A 13,711-nucleotide genomic window follows, 5' to 3' on the forward strand; every position below is an offset into this window, starting at 1 on the left:
TAAACATTAAACTATATGTTATATCACATATAACAAATAACATATAGTTTATATTATATTACATATATATAACCTATAGATTTTATATAAATCACATTAATATATTTTAATATTTGAATCATATTCAAATGACAACCTCTCTTATCAAACTATATAAATCTATTATCAATCATATTGATATTAATTTTAACTTATAGTTTCAATATGAATCATATTCACATAATTAATATTTGAATCATATTTAAATATTTATTTCTCTCATAAGACTATATAAATTTAATATGAATTATATTCACATTAAATTTTAACATATATAATTTATATGAATCATATTCGTATAATTAATATTTGAATCATATTCAAATATTTATTTCTCTCATAAAACTATTTAAATTTAATATGTTAAATTTTAACATATATATTTTATATGAATCATATTCGTATAATTAATATTTGAATCATATTCAAATATTTATTTCTCTCATAAAACTATATAAATTTAATATGTTAAATTTTAACATATATAATTTATATGAATCATATTCGTATAATTAATATTTGAATCATATTCAAATATTTATTTCTCTCATAAAACTATATAAATTTAATATGAATCATATTCACACTAAATTTTAACATATAATTTTTATATGAATCATATTCATATAAATAATATTTGAATCATATTCAAATATTTATTTCTCTCAATAAAAATGTGTCAACATACGTTATATTATATAATGTATCAGTATACATTATTTAACTGTATCTTATACAATTAATTTCCTTTAATTAATTTGAACAATTCAAATCACACTAAAATTAATTTGATTCCCATCAGTCCTCATTGAGCTAATGAAGGGACCTTATGGACCTATAAATTGAAGCTCCAATGATATGAGATTAATTGATTAAACTCTTTTAATCAAATTAATCAACATTCAATAACTGTCAGTCACTTCACTAAAGACCGAACTCTTCACACTATAGATATATTTAGGTATCCATTGGATATAACCTATCAACAGTGTGTTGATCCTTCACAAATTGCTCGTAAATATAGCTGGGTAAAATTACTATTTTACCCCTATAGTTACAATTACGATTTTACCCCTATAGTTACATCTAACTCCTTAAGTACCACTAATCCCTCTAATGAACAATTAGTGATAGTCCAACTATGACCGAACCCCTCTCGGACCAGAAGAGGGTGAGGCCCTTCATTGTTCAAGCCCTAGAATTAGCCTTTAAGGGAGCAATTTATCTTCTTACCCTAACTATAGGGAAGGAGTGAATTCCTTATTGTGTAGTTGTGTTCTCAACTCCTCAATCAGATGAATCCCCAAAATGGTAGACTTATTGAGTCGGCGAATCTGACCACTCTCACCCATACAAATCATACGATCGCCCTGATAGGCAAGAGTTCACAACTTACTCAGGATTTAGGTCAAGTCACCTGTGGTCATTCTGGTGAAATGTAAGTCTTTTCTAACAATAACGTTATAAAAAGAGACTTACATTTTATGGTCCGATCTTTATACAAATTCTTTTGTATAAGATACCCTCACTCACATATCTCCACAAAAATGATCAGGATCATATCATTTGTAGTACTTTACAATAATTATAACAACTACAAAACGGGTCGTATCAGTAGTGTTATCAGGATAAAACACTCAACCTTATCCATATAATACAAACCATTTAAGTTATTACTTAAACATGATCCACTTGTATGTCTCCACATACATGTTTAAGTTACATCAGATAACTTTGGATCTTAGGTTAATGGATTATTGCACGAGTAATATAAAATTAATCAACCGTTGATTCAACTAACATAAAGCTACGAGGTTTTAAGGCATACACCCCAACAATATCAACATTAACAAAATTCATTTCAAGTATAAAACGTTGGTATATTATTAGTATATTAGTACTTCTTAAAAGTATATTTGTTCAAGTATATCAATTATATATTAACACATGTTAAAATTCAATTTCAAGTGTAACATTGATGTACTAATAGTTTATCAACATTCATTTAAGATGATTACTAACATAACAAATTGAATCATTATAAGTTGATTATAATGTATTAGAAAAATAATATTCTATAACAGACGAACAATGATTGTAATTAAGTCAAACGAATAATAGTAAATGAACAATCATTTCTAGATTGATAAATATGATTTATGAATGACAAATTTAGTATATTCATCGTATAACTTATAAAATTATATATTTTATCTGACTAATATACCAAATATAAAGTATATAAGAAGTATATAAGAAGATTGGTATGATAGATATAAAGTCTATCACATATATTATTGATATGCATGCTGATACACCAATAACGGTAAATTTGAAATAATAAAAGTAGAGATTTGTTTTATGTTTTTTTCTTTACTATATTTACAAAATTTGAAAAACCATTACTAAAATTTGTAAATTTAAGAACTTTTTTTTGTCGCTATTCTTTCAAGTGTCCCTTTAAATTGTTTTGCTGTGGTTTAGCTCTAATGATCAAAGTTGACATATTATTTTAATTATTTATAGGTTGATAATTAATATATGACTTTTTATAGGTTAATTATTTATAATTTTTATAGCTTAAATTACAAACTATATATTTTTTTTTATTTCTATAAATTATATGATACAAGTTTAGCAAAAATAATTGTTATAAAACTATTGAGTTGGTAAAAAAAAATTATTGATATAGGATGAAATAGACTTGAAAGAAAAAAAGTATATAAAATGATAATATTTTAATTTAAGTTTAAATATTACTTATATTTTTTTACTTTGGTTCATTTTGGTCCCTCTACTTTCAAAAGATTTATTTTGGTTCATATATTTTAATCTTGGTTCATTTTGGTCCCTCTATTTTTAGAATATTCATTTTGGTTCATTTATTTTTAACTTTAATTCATTTTAGTCCTTGAACGTTTATAAAGTGATCATTTTGATCCTTTTAAAATGAAAATGATGGGATAAAAAAATGATCACCTTTTAAAAGAATAGGCATTAAAATGAACCAAAGTTTAAAATGCAATGACCAAAATGAGCATTTTTAAAGTAAGGGACCAAAATGAACCAAAGATAACACTATATAGACAAAAATGAACATTTTAAAAGTATAGGGACCAAAATAAACAAAAACCAAAAGTATAGAGACCAAAGTAGTACTTAAACATTTAATTTAAACCAACTAGTTAGAGAATATGGCAAGAGGAAAGTTGCTTTTAAGAGCTAGTAGATAGGTGATTTTGAACATAAGAAAAACTTAAAAAGTGATTTTTAAAACATTAAGGAATAATATGTTTTACTAAGCATCTAAGACTATTAATATTCTTCGATTGCTTTTGACTCTCTAAAAGCATTCAAAACATACCCTAATAAATAATTATAAAATTCATTTAAATAAAATATATCTTAAATTATAAAGTGGCAGTTGGACTTTTAAATTTGTGTCTACTCCATCTCTAAATTTTAAAAAGTATTTAAGATTTTATAACATAAGTAGTGAAACTTTAAACTTTAAAAGATGTCTAATAGAACCCTAGTTTTATTTATAAGTCTAAATAGTCTCTATGCTAACAGAATCGAATTTTGATGTGGCAAGATGGATTGAAAAAGGAATGGACTTTGAATCTCTCTTCAAGCCTTTCGTTCTCATTTCTCTCCCAAATTTTTAACTTGCATAACTCCTCCAATTTTTTTTGCCATGATAGTTAGAAAAATAAAACGGATGGAAACAGTATCGTTTACCTCTTTTTTGTGTACGATAGAGTTGGGTAGTTAAACGATGTAACATTGAATCTTATCGTTTACCTCGTCGTACTACACAATGGAGCCTGGAACTTACACGATAGTAAAACGAGTTATTGTTTACCTTTTCGTTGTATATGATAGGATTTGGGAGCTACGCGATAAAGGCTATCGTTTACCTCTTCGTTGTACACGATGGACGCTCAGTGCTAAACGATGAATGGAGTATTCAGTCATTTAGCTAATCGTTGTACACGATGGAACTAAAATGTTAAATGATAGACAAAGAGCTTTTCAACTTTATCTCTTCGTATTCTTTTTTTTACATTGGAAAGGGGCAGTTTGCCCAATTTATACATTGTTTCCCATTTTAGGGATTCAAAGAATTAAAAAATTATATACCAAATGACTAATGAAATGAGGACACATGGTCCAATATATGAAGAAAAAAATTTGTTTGTTATCACCCAATCCTAATAGAAATTTGGAGCACTAAAATAATAATCTCTCATGATTGAACTCAGTGACATGGCATTCTTTAGGTGATGTATTTTCTTGACTTCTCCTTGGTAGCTGGTGTGGTATATTCTCTAACATCCACCCTCAAACTTGTGGGGAGTTCAACTATCCCAAGTTTGAACCGTAAGTTGAAAAATTGAGAGTGTGTCAATGGTTTTGTGAGATAGTCAGCTAACTGATCTGATAAAGGTACATACTTGATTTCAAGTTTTCCTTTAAGGACTAGGTCTCTGACAAAGTGGACATCAATTTCAATATATTTAGTCCGAGCATGGAAGACAAGGTTGTTGGCTAATGCCCCTGCATTCACATTGTCACACCCGATTATTGGTTTGGCTGAATGGGACTGCTGGATTTCGCTTAGTAGTTGCTAAAGCCAAACAATTTTTGAAGTCATGTGTGCAAGGGCTCGATACTCTGACTCAATACTTGATTGAGCTACTGTTGTTTGTTTCTTTGAGGACCATAAGACAAGATTTCTACCAACAAAGACACAATACGCGACTACTGATTTTTGGTCATCGATGTTTGCTGCCCATTTGCATCTAAATAAGCTAATACTTCAAGTGAAAGGCTTGGTTGAAACAGTAAGCCATAGTTCTTTGTGGCATTGATGTACCGAAGAACTCTCTTTGTTGCTTGCCAATGAGCATCTATGGGAGCTTTGAGAAATTGGCTGAGATGATTTACCATATATGTGATGTCCGGACGAATGTTAGTTAGGTATTGGAGTGCTCCGACTGTACTTCTATATAAGAATGGATCAGTGGGAGGAATTCCATCAGTAATAGACAAGTGTTGCCTAAGTAGCTAGGTGAGGCTGCAAGTTTCAGATTTGAAAAACCAATCCTTTGTAATAGATTATCAACATACGTTGACTGATTCAATATAAAACCATGCTTTAGATACTAAACTTGGATACCTAAGAAGTAATTCAACTTGCCTAGGTATTTTATAGCAAACATGTCATCCAAAGTGGCCACTAACCAAGAGATCAAGTGGTTATTGTTACCTATGATTATTACATGATCAACATAGACAAGGAGCAGTATAGTTGAACCCTTTAAGTTTAGTATAAATAGTGGTGTATCTGCCTTCGAGTTAGTGAATCCCCAACTAATTAGAGTAGTGGTGAGTAGATCATTCCAGGCCCAAGGGGCTTGTTTTAGTCTATATATAGCCTTGCTCAGTTTGCATACATGATTAGGAAACTCAGAGTTAACATACCCGGATGATTGGTGCATATAGACATCTTCTGTTAGTTTGCCATTTAGAAAAGCATTGTTGAAATCAAGCTGACGAAAGGCCCATCCTTTGGAGACAGCAATGCTTAGAACAACTCTGATTGTTGATGTTTTGACCACCGGGCTAAACGTTTCAATGAAATCAATTCCGGGATGTTTTTGAAACCTTTTGGCTACTAAACATGCTTTGTATCTTTGTATTGACCCATCCAGATTTTTCTTGAGTCTAAAGATCCATTTGTTTCCCAACACATTGAAGAATGATAGGAGAAGAACCAAATGTCAAGTCTGGTTGTTGATAAGTGCTTGAAATTCAGTATCCATAACTTGCCTCAACTGAGGTGTAGCAAGTGCATTAGACACCCGTGTTGGTTCAGTTAAAGACCAGTCACGTTAAATAGTGCTTAGCCAACCTTTTGGTTTGAAAATGCCAGCTTTGCCTCTCGTAATCATTAGATGAGTAGGCTTTAAGGGATGAGAGATATTAGGAATAGGGGATGTATGTGAGGCCTTTGGAGTTATGCTACTAGGTGATCGAGTGGAAGGGCTGGCCAAGGGAGTCTGGATGGTTGTATGATCTGGATAGGGGCTAGGCAATGCATCTAATATTTGGGGAAAAGAGATAGGTTCAACAAGCATATGAGGGAGGGAAGAGGCTGGATTGATATCCGATATAGGGGTATTTAATAGTGAGGGACTGTTATATGGATTTGAGGCAGATTGTGGTGGTTGAATGGGGGTATTGTGCAATAGTGGAGTTATGTTGGGAGAGAGAACTTGAGGGTCACTATTCACTGTAGTTTTGTGTGTTGATGGACCGAGCACCTGAAAGCCATAGGAGAAAGGAAAATCAGATTCATTAAAGATGAAATTTCTAGAGATGAACACTTTACCATCTTTGTTCAGGCATCGATGTCCCTTGTGAACCATGTTTGGACCCAAGTAAACACATTTATCAGAGTGGAACTGAAACTTGTTTGGTTGGTATGCTCGAAGACATGGAAAGCAAGCGCAACCAAACACTCTTAGTTTTGTAACATCTAATAGTTTACCGTACATCAGTTGTATTGGTGATTGATTCTTTAGTACCTGCGAGAGAAGACCATTTATCAGATGATAAGCATTAAGAAAGGCATCCCACCAAAACTGAAGAGGCATTGATGCTTGTGCTAGTAAGGTTAGTCCCATATCTACTAGGTGTATGTTTTATTTCAACTCTTCCATTTTATTGTATAGGGACAAGAAAATCTAGAGGCAATGTCTTCTGAATTATATAACTGATGCAACTTAACATATTCAATACCATTATCTGATTGTAGTGCTTTAATGTTTGTTTTGAAGGCCTGTAGTATATTATACTTTTGTTTAAGAGGATAGACCCAGAGATATCTACTGTAATCATCAATAAATGATATGTAATATCTATATCCTTCAGTGAAGTTTGTAGAGGCTGGACCCCTACATCTAAGTGTATTAAATCAAATTTGTGTTATGCACGAGACAAAGAATTAGGCAAAGGTAGGGAATAGGCTTTACCAAGACAGCAAGGTTCATAAAAATTAATCTCTTCATTTAACTTAGTAGGAAGATTTCAAGTTTTCAATATAGTCTCCAAAACTCGAAGAGAAGGGTAACCTAGTCTCCTATGCCACAACCCTTTTGATTCTACTAAGTTTGTTCCACTTTTGGAAAGAACAAATATTGTAGAATTGTTATTTTTGTTCATTAGGTTAGGAAAACAGCTTGCCTCTTTGGTATTTACATCAACTGGGATCACTTCTGCTTCATTCAACTAATATAGTCCATCTTTAAGAGTTATTTTCACCAATACTTGTCCCGAACATTTGTCCTTAACAACACATCAATCATAATAGAACTCAACAGAAACATCATTATCTTGAACCAATTTTGATATACTAACCAAATTCTTTATAATATTTGGTACACACAAGATGTTTTTCAGATTTAGATTGCAACAAGAGGAGCTTAAACATGCATTGCCTATGGAGGATATGTCTAACTGTTGTCCATTCCCTACTATAATATGTTCATTACCTGTGTATTCAGAGGGATTTGCTATATTTTTGGGATCTGCTGTGACATGGTTGGTTGCTCCACTATCTACATACCAATCAAAGTCCTCTGTTGATTTAGTTTGAAGAAATGGATTCAAGTTTTGTGAGGTAACGAAGGCTGAAGGATTTTCCCCAGGGTTCCCTTGATTCTGAGTATTTCCTTTACCACTGTTTTGATTTGGGACAAATTCTCAATTATACCTTTGATAGCACACATCTGCAACATGTCCATACTTGGAGCAGACCTGACAGGTAGGTCTATTTCCTCTGCCTCGTCCTCTGTTTCTTCCATTGTTGTTGTTTCCTCTGGATCCATTAGATTTTTGCCTATTACCTTCTTATTTGTTGCTCTGTCTAGGTGTCTTGTATGTAGAGTTGTTTCGATTGAGAGAAACATTGGTCGAGGCATTATGAGCAAACGTTGTAGTGGCTTTTGAAGTATTCTGATGTTGCAACCTCTTTTCGAATGACAGTAGTTTAGACTGCATATCTAGCCAAGAGATCTCAGGCTTATTTTGAATAACAACCGCCACTGGATTATACTCCTCATCTAGCCCAATGAGTACCTGAGACACTAGGTTACGTGTAGAAACTGGGCTACCAGCTTGAGCCAGGTTATCAGAGTGAAGCTTCATAAGTTTCAAATATTCAGACATTGACATGTTACCATTACGAGTCTGTTGAAAAACTTGGAGAAGATAGTCTTTTTTCTACCTTCGATTGAACTCCAAACAATGAGTGAATGACATCCCATAGACTTTTATCACTTTTGTATCCCATCAGCTGTGCAGCAACTTCAGGAGTCATAAAATTGTCTAACCACCCTAACAAGATTTGGTTTGCTTGTAACGACCCGACCTTTTTGAGTACTTTGATAAGGGTCGTTACTTATAATTACACATTTATATTCAAAACATTTTGACCATTGAGGAAAATAAATTTCATTAAAATAATAAAGATAGTTTTCCAAAATAAATAACAAATAAGTAAAACTTTTATTCGGGGCCCCTAAAATAATGAAGAAAAAATTACTTAAACAAATAAAATTTTGACCAACATCGAGTTTCAAATCAAAACTTTTAATTAGCTTGAAAATGTAAACTGAATAGAAGCGATTTATATGTCTCATATGGCACGATCATAGGTCCCTCTCGTCACCCACAAGTTCGTTCCTTTCCTTACCTGAAAAACATAAATTAAGAAAGGTTGAGTATAAAATACTCAGTAAGTGATCCCATTACCGGGATCAGGCTATGCATCCACGAGTAGAGAATGATGGCACGTGACTCATACAGCTACATCGATTTTTTATGATGAAAGGGAAACCAAAAGACGTACTGTCTTGTCTTGATATGCATTTCTAGTAGCCCATAGGCACACCGTCAAACATGAAAATAACATGAACGTGAACCCGTCGACTCATGCATGTCTAATGGCCCGTAGGCATACCGTCAAACATGGAAATAACATGAACGTAAACCTGTCGGCTCATGTATGTCTAGCGGCCTGTAGACTCACCGTCAAACATGAAAAATAACATAAACATAAACCTATCGGCTCACGTATGTCGACCGGCCAGTAGGCACACCGTCAAACATGAAACGTGAAAAAAAAATAACATGAACGTAAACCTGTCAGCTCACGCATGTCTAGCAGCCCGTAGGCACACCGTCAAATATTAAACTAGACTCGTTGGTCCTCTGAAATAAAACATGCATCAAGGCAAAACGGTAAACTGCCCTATTGGTCTATTCATGCATCATATACATAATATCAGTACTAATTAAAAATTCGAACATGCTCATAATACTCATAACTGTCATGCAACAAGTAAAACATAATGATAAAATCATATTTCAAGAGTCCATTAGTTAACTTTATAATTCTAGACTAGGTCGCCTGGCACAAAGGCACCGATAATAGTACCACTTACCTCAACTTGGTAAAAAATGCAAAACAAAATCTCCTTAGAACGTCTTTAGCACACTTGAATCAACCTAAAGTTGTTGCTTGATCCAAGACAAATTCCAATACTCGATTTAATTAGCCAATCTAATCATGAATTAAATCCAAAATTAATAACTTAATTTTCCCACTATTACTCTCAATCCAAAAGAATAACCATCTAACAACTTACAAAACTTACCAATCTTCATCAATTTTCTGCAAAACAAAATGGTCTCTAGCTTGATGGTCAATGCCTCAAAACTTCCAAACCTTGAATCTAAGTTTCAAACCAAAGAGAGATTACTAATTTAACCCAAAATCAAAGGAATGAACTTACCCAAGGTTTTCCTCAAAATTCCGGCAAAGATCGGGGCAGTGGCAGCCAACGGCGCGTTGACTTGTGGCTGTCATAGATAAGTAGCGGGTGTTGTTGTCGGACGACATAAATTGTTTAGGCTAGCGGCTGGTAGTGAGGGTCTTGCATGAGGAGGGTTTGCAAGAGTAAGAGAGAAGGGGAATTTTTAGTTTTATAGATTTTATTCAGCAGCGATTACGAACAAACCATAGCTTCAAACAATGATCAACCGTTCAAAATGAAACTCTATATGTCTCGAACAGACTGACCAAATTTGAGCACGATCCAACGGTTTAAACTTTGACAATCGACAATTTTGTGAAAGCTGTCGCTGAAAAATCGAATTGCTTTCTCCCCAATTTTTGACATCTTTTCACTCTCATTTAATTTCGAAAAAAATCTCAATTCTTTTTTTTTTTTAATTTTTAACAGATAAATAAAATATTTTATCACAATATCTCCAAAATATCCAAAGATTCTATTAAATTTATAAATCAATTAACTTTTCAAATTATCTTAATTTAGGCTTCAAAAACCAAAATTAAAGGCATAAAATCCATCAATTTGATACAAATTAAATCCTTCCAAATATTTAAATCAATTCAAAACCATATGAAATTAATTATCTCTTTAATTTTTTTTTTTAAAGTTGGCCCTAAAATCCAAAATCAAAGGGAAGAAAAATTCAATATTTTCAAGATAAACAGTTCGAATATCTAATCAATTTAACCAATTAAAGTTTTTCGATTATTTCAATTTAATCCCAATTTTTCAAATGAGAGGAAAATTTAAACTCAATAATTTTAGATAATTAACTTAAATTTTCCTAAAATTGGGGTTGTTACATTACTGTAACCCAAGCTTCATACATTGGGTTCAGGGACTTCACATAGGTGGAGCTCGAAGCTCCTTCTGCGGCTTAAGAGTCTACTTCACCAGGTTCAACAGCTGATGAAGTAGCAACAATGAACATAGGAGGACATACCTTAGTTCCGGATAGATGACCTTCAAGTCTGTATCCTTTCAGGATTGGAAGAGCTAGGTCTTCCATAGTATAAAGTTACCTCTCTTCAATTTGGTGCTAGTTATTTGATTTAGTAGTTGATTAAGGGGAGGTGTGTTGAATTTCGACGATTCAGTGGTCACGTAGAATCCTGTGACAGTGGCGTTTTCCATAGCAGCTCTGATAACAAGTTAGAAAAATAAAACGGATGGAAACAGTATTGTTTACCTCTTTGTTATGCACGATAGAGTCAGGTAGTTAAACGATGTAATATTGAACCTTATCGTTTACCTCGTCGTACTACACAATGGAGCCTTGGAACTTACACGATAATAAAACGAGTTATCGTTTACCTTTTCGTTGTATACGACAGGATTCGAGAGCTACACGATAGAGGCTATCGTTTACCTCTTCATTGTATACGATGGATGCTCAGCGCTAAACGATGAATGGAGTATTCAGTCCTTTAGCTAATCGTTGTATACGATGGAACTAAAATGCTAAACGATAGACAGAGAGCTTTTCAACTTTGCCTCTTCGTATTCTTTTTCTTACATTGAAAAAGGGTAGCTTGCCCAATTTATACACTGTTTCCTATTTTAGGGATTCAAAGAATTAAAAAAAAAATTATATACCAAATGACTAATGAAATGAGGACACATGGTCCAATACATGAAGAAATAATATTGTTTGTTATCACCCAATCCTAATAGAAATCTGGAGCATTAAAGGAATAATCCTTCATGACTCACCTCAGTGGCATGTATATTCTCTAACAGTGATGTCATCGTCAATTGTTTCCTAGTTGGGAGAAGAAGTCATGAGAAAGTCGAGAGAATAAGCCAAAACAGTAAGAACTTGATGACATCACCAGTTGTTGGTAGTCGTGAAAGTAGCCGTGAGTTTGTCATTTTGGAATTAAAGTACACCTCCCTGTGTACCTAATTACCCCACGCCCAAAACATGCATTTGGGTTTCAATAGTCTTTTTTTCTTTTTTTTTTTTAACTAAACGTAATTTGGGAGCAGAGGAATAGCAGAGGAGATTAAAAGTTTCTTCTTCTTCTTCTTCTTCTTCTTCATTGTGGTTTTGTTAACAGAATGATCTTTTATATCCATTTTATAAAATTTAAGGGCGTTCGGGACAAGAAGTTGGTTATTATAATTGAGTTATAATATTTTACATTTAGGGTGTATATTATTTTGGTTTGATTTATAATAATATTTGTTTGAAGTATAAACTATTTTTGTTTAAGAATGAAATAGTAAACATTATAGCAAAGAATATAAAAATGAGGGATATAAAATAATAAAAATTGTAGTAAATAGTAAATATTGTAGTAAATGAAAATTTTGAAATAATATTGACTTAGTTGGAAACTATAAAATAATATTTATTGTAGTAAGAGGTGGTTATTCTAGTTTTAGGATAATTATTGTCTCAAACACTTCATTAACTAAAAAAGTAGGTCTTAAAAATTTAGGACCAAAATGACATATTAGTAAAAATATCATCGAACCTCTCCTTTCAGTCGAGCTACTTCGTTCCTCGCCCTCGGACTGTTAGCTACGTAGCAACTACAATACAGAAAGGATTCCCCCCACCCCCAAAATATATATATATATATATATATATATATATATTTCGGTATGTTGAATTGCATATCAATAATATGTTAAAAAGCCATGACTTTTAAAAGATATTTTTAGATCATTTTATCCTTTTAATTATCAATAAATTACAAACAGGCCATTACATACTTAAAATCATGTATGTACTCCGCAAAAATAAATGTATGTACGTTATTTAACTGCTTCCTAAACCGTTATAGTTTTCTTATTTAAAAAAGTTGTAACAATTTTTTTAATAAACAAATAATCACAAATTTAATGGTTATATTATAGTGGAAATTGAACCGTTTTGTTAAAATTCTAATGCATCCCTTTCTTAGTATAAAATGGAAGACACTTGCCATAAACTTTCCAAATTCTCCGGCTGGGATTTTATTTATTTTATTACTATTATTTTTATTTTTATTTTTATTTTTTTTTAAGGAACTCTAGGGATACTGCTTTTTTTAGTACAGCGAAGGCCTGAATTAGCTTGTAAAGATTTTTTTTTCTTGGCTGAATTTTGAATTTTTCTATATTTTACTTTTATCTATACACATATTACAATACTATGTAAAGCGTTGAATAGAAATAAATTGAGTAAAATCGTCGACGATAATGATAACCTGTCATAGTAAATATGATAATCACAGTTTATAATTTTTAATAATTGTTTATTGTTAACCATTATTATTTTAAATTTTGAATTCTCAATTTTGTATAGAATCTTTACAGTGATGCGTCGACTTTTGATCAAATGGTCGATATGTCCGAGTGGTTAAGGAGACAGACTTGAAATCTGTTGGGCTTGGCCCGCGCAGGTTCGAACCCTGCTGTCGACGTTTTCTTTTTTCTTTACCTTTTTTTTTAATATAATTTATTTAATTAATTCTTTCTCCCCTCCGGCCTACCGCCATCACCCTAAAATTTTCAGTTAGGTCTAGTTTTGTTTATAGGTTTCAAAATGTTCTATTTTTAGTTCAAAATTTAAATTTAAATTTTAATTGATCCATAGATTTCAAAATATTATATTTTTTTTTTCTTAATTTTATGTCGCCATCTTCGAGCCCAATCCTTCTGTTCGAATGTTAGATGTGTCGTCTATGATCTTTTCAAACCATCACCCTATTGGGGTTGATGCTCTAAATCTTGTGGTCTTGTAGTTTATAATTGTATCT

General features: G+C 32.2%; 1 non-coding gene across 1 annotated transcript; it reads left to right on the top strand.

Moving 5' to 3' along the window:
* Positions 1-13,293: 13,293 nt before the first annotated feature.
* Positions 13,294-13,375, top strand: TRNAS-UGA (transfer RNA serine (anticodon UGA)). The gene has a single exon. It is a non-coding gene; the product is annotated as a tRNA-Ser (tRNA).
* Positions 13,376-13,711: the final 336 nt, after the last annotated feature.

This window comes from Benincasa hispida, chromosome 4, assembly GCF_027475165.1.
Source record: "Benincasa hispida cultivar pf3 chromosome 4, pf3_genome.v1.1, whole genome shotgun sequence".
Taxonomy (NCBI): domain Eukaryota; kingdom Viridiplantae; phylum Streptophyta; class Magnoliopsida; order Cucurbitales; family Cucurbitaceae; genus Benincasa; species Benincasa hispida.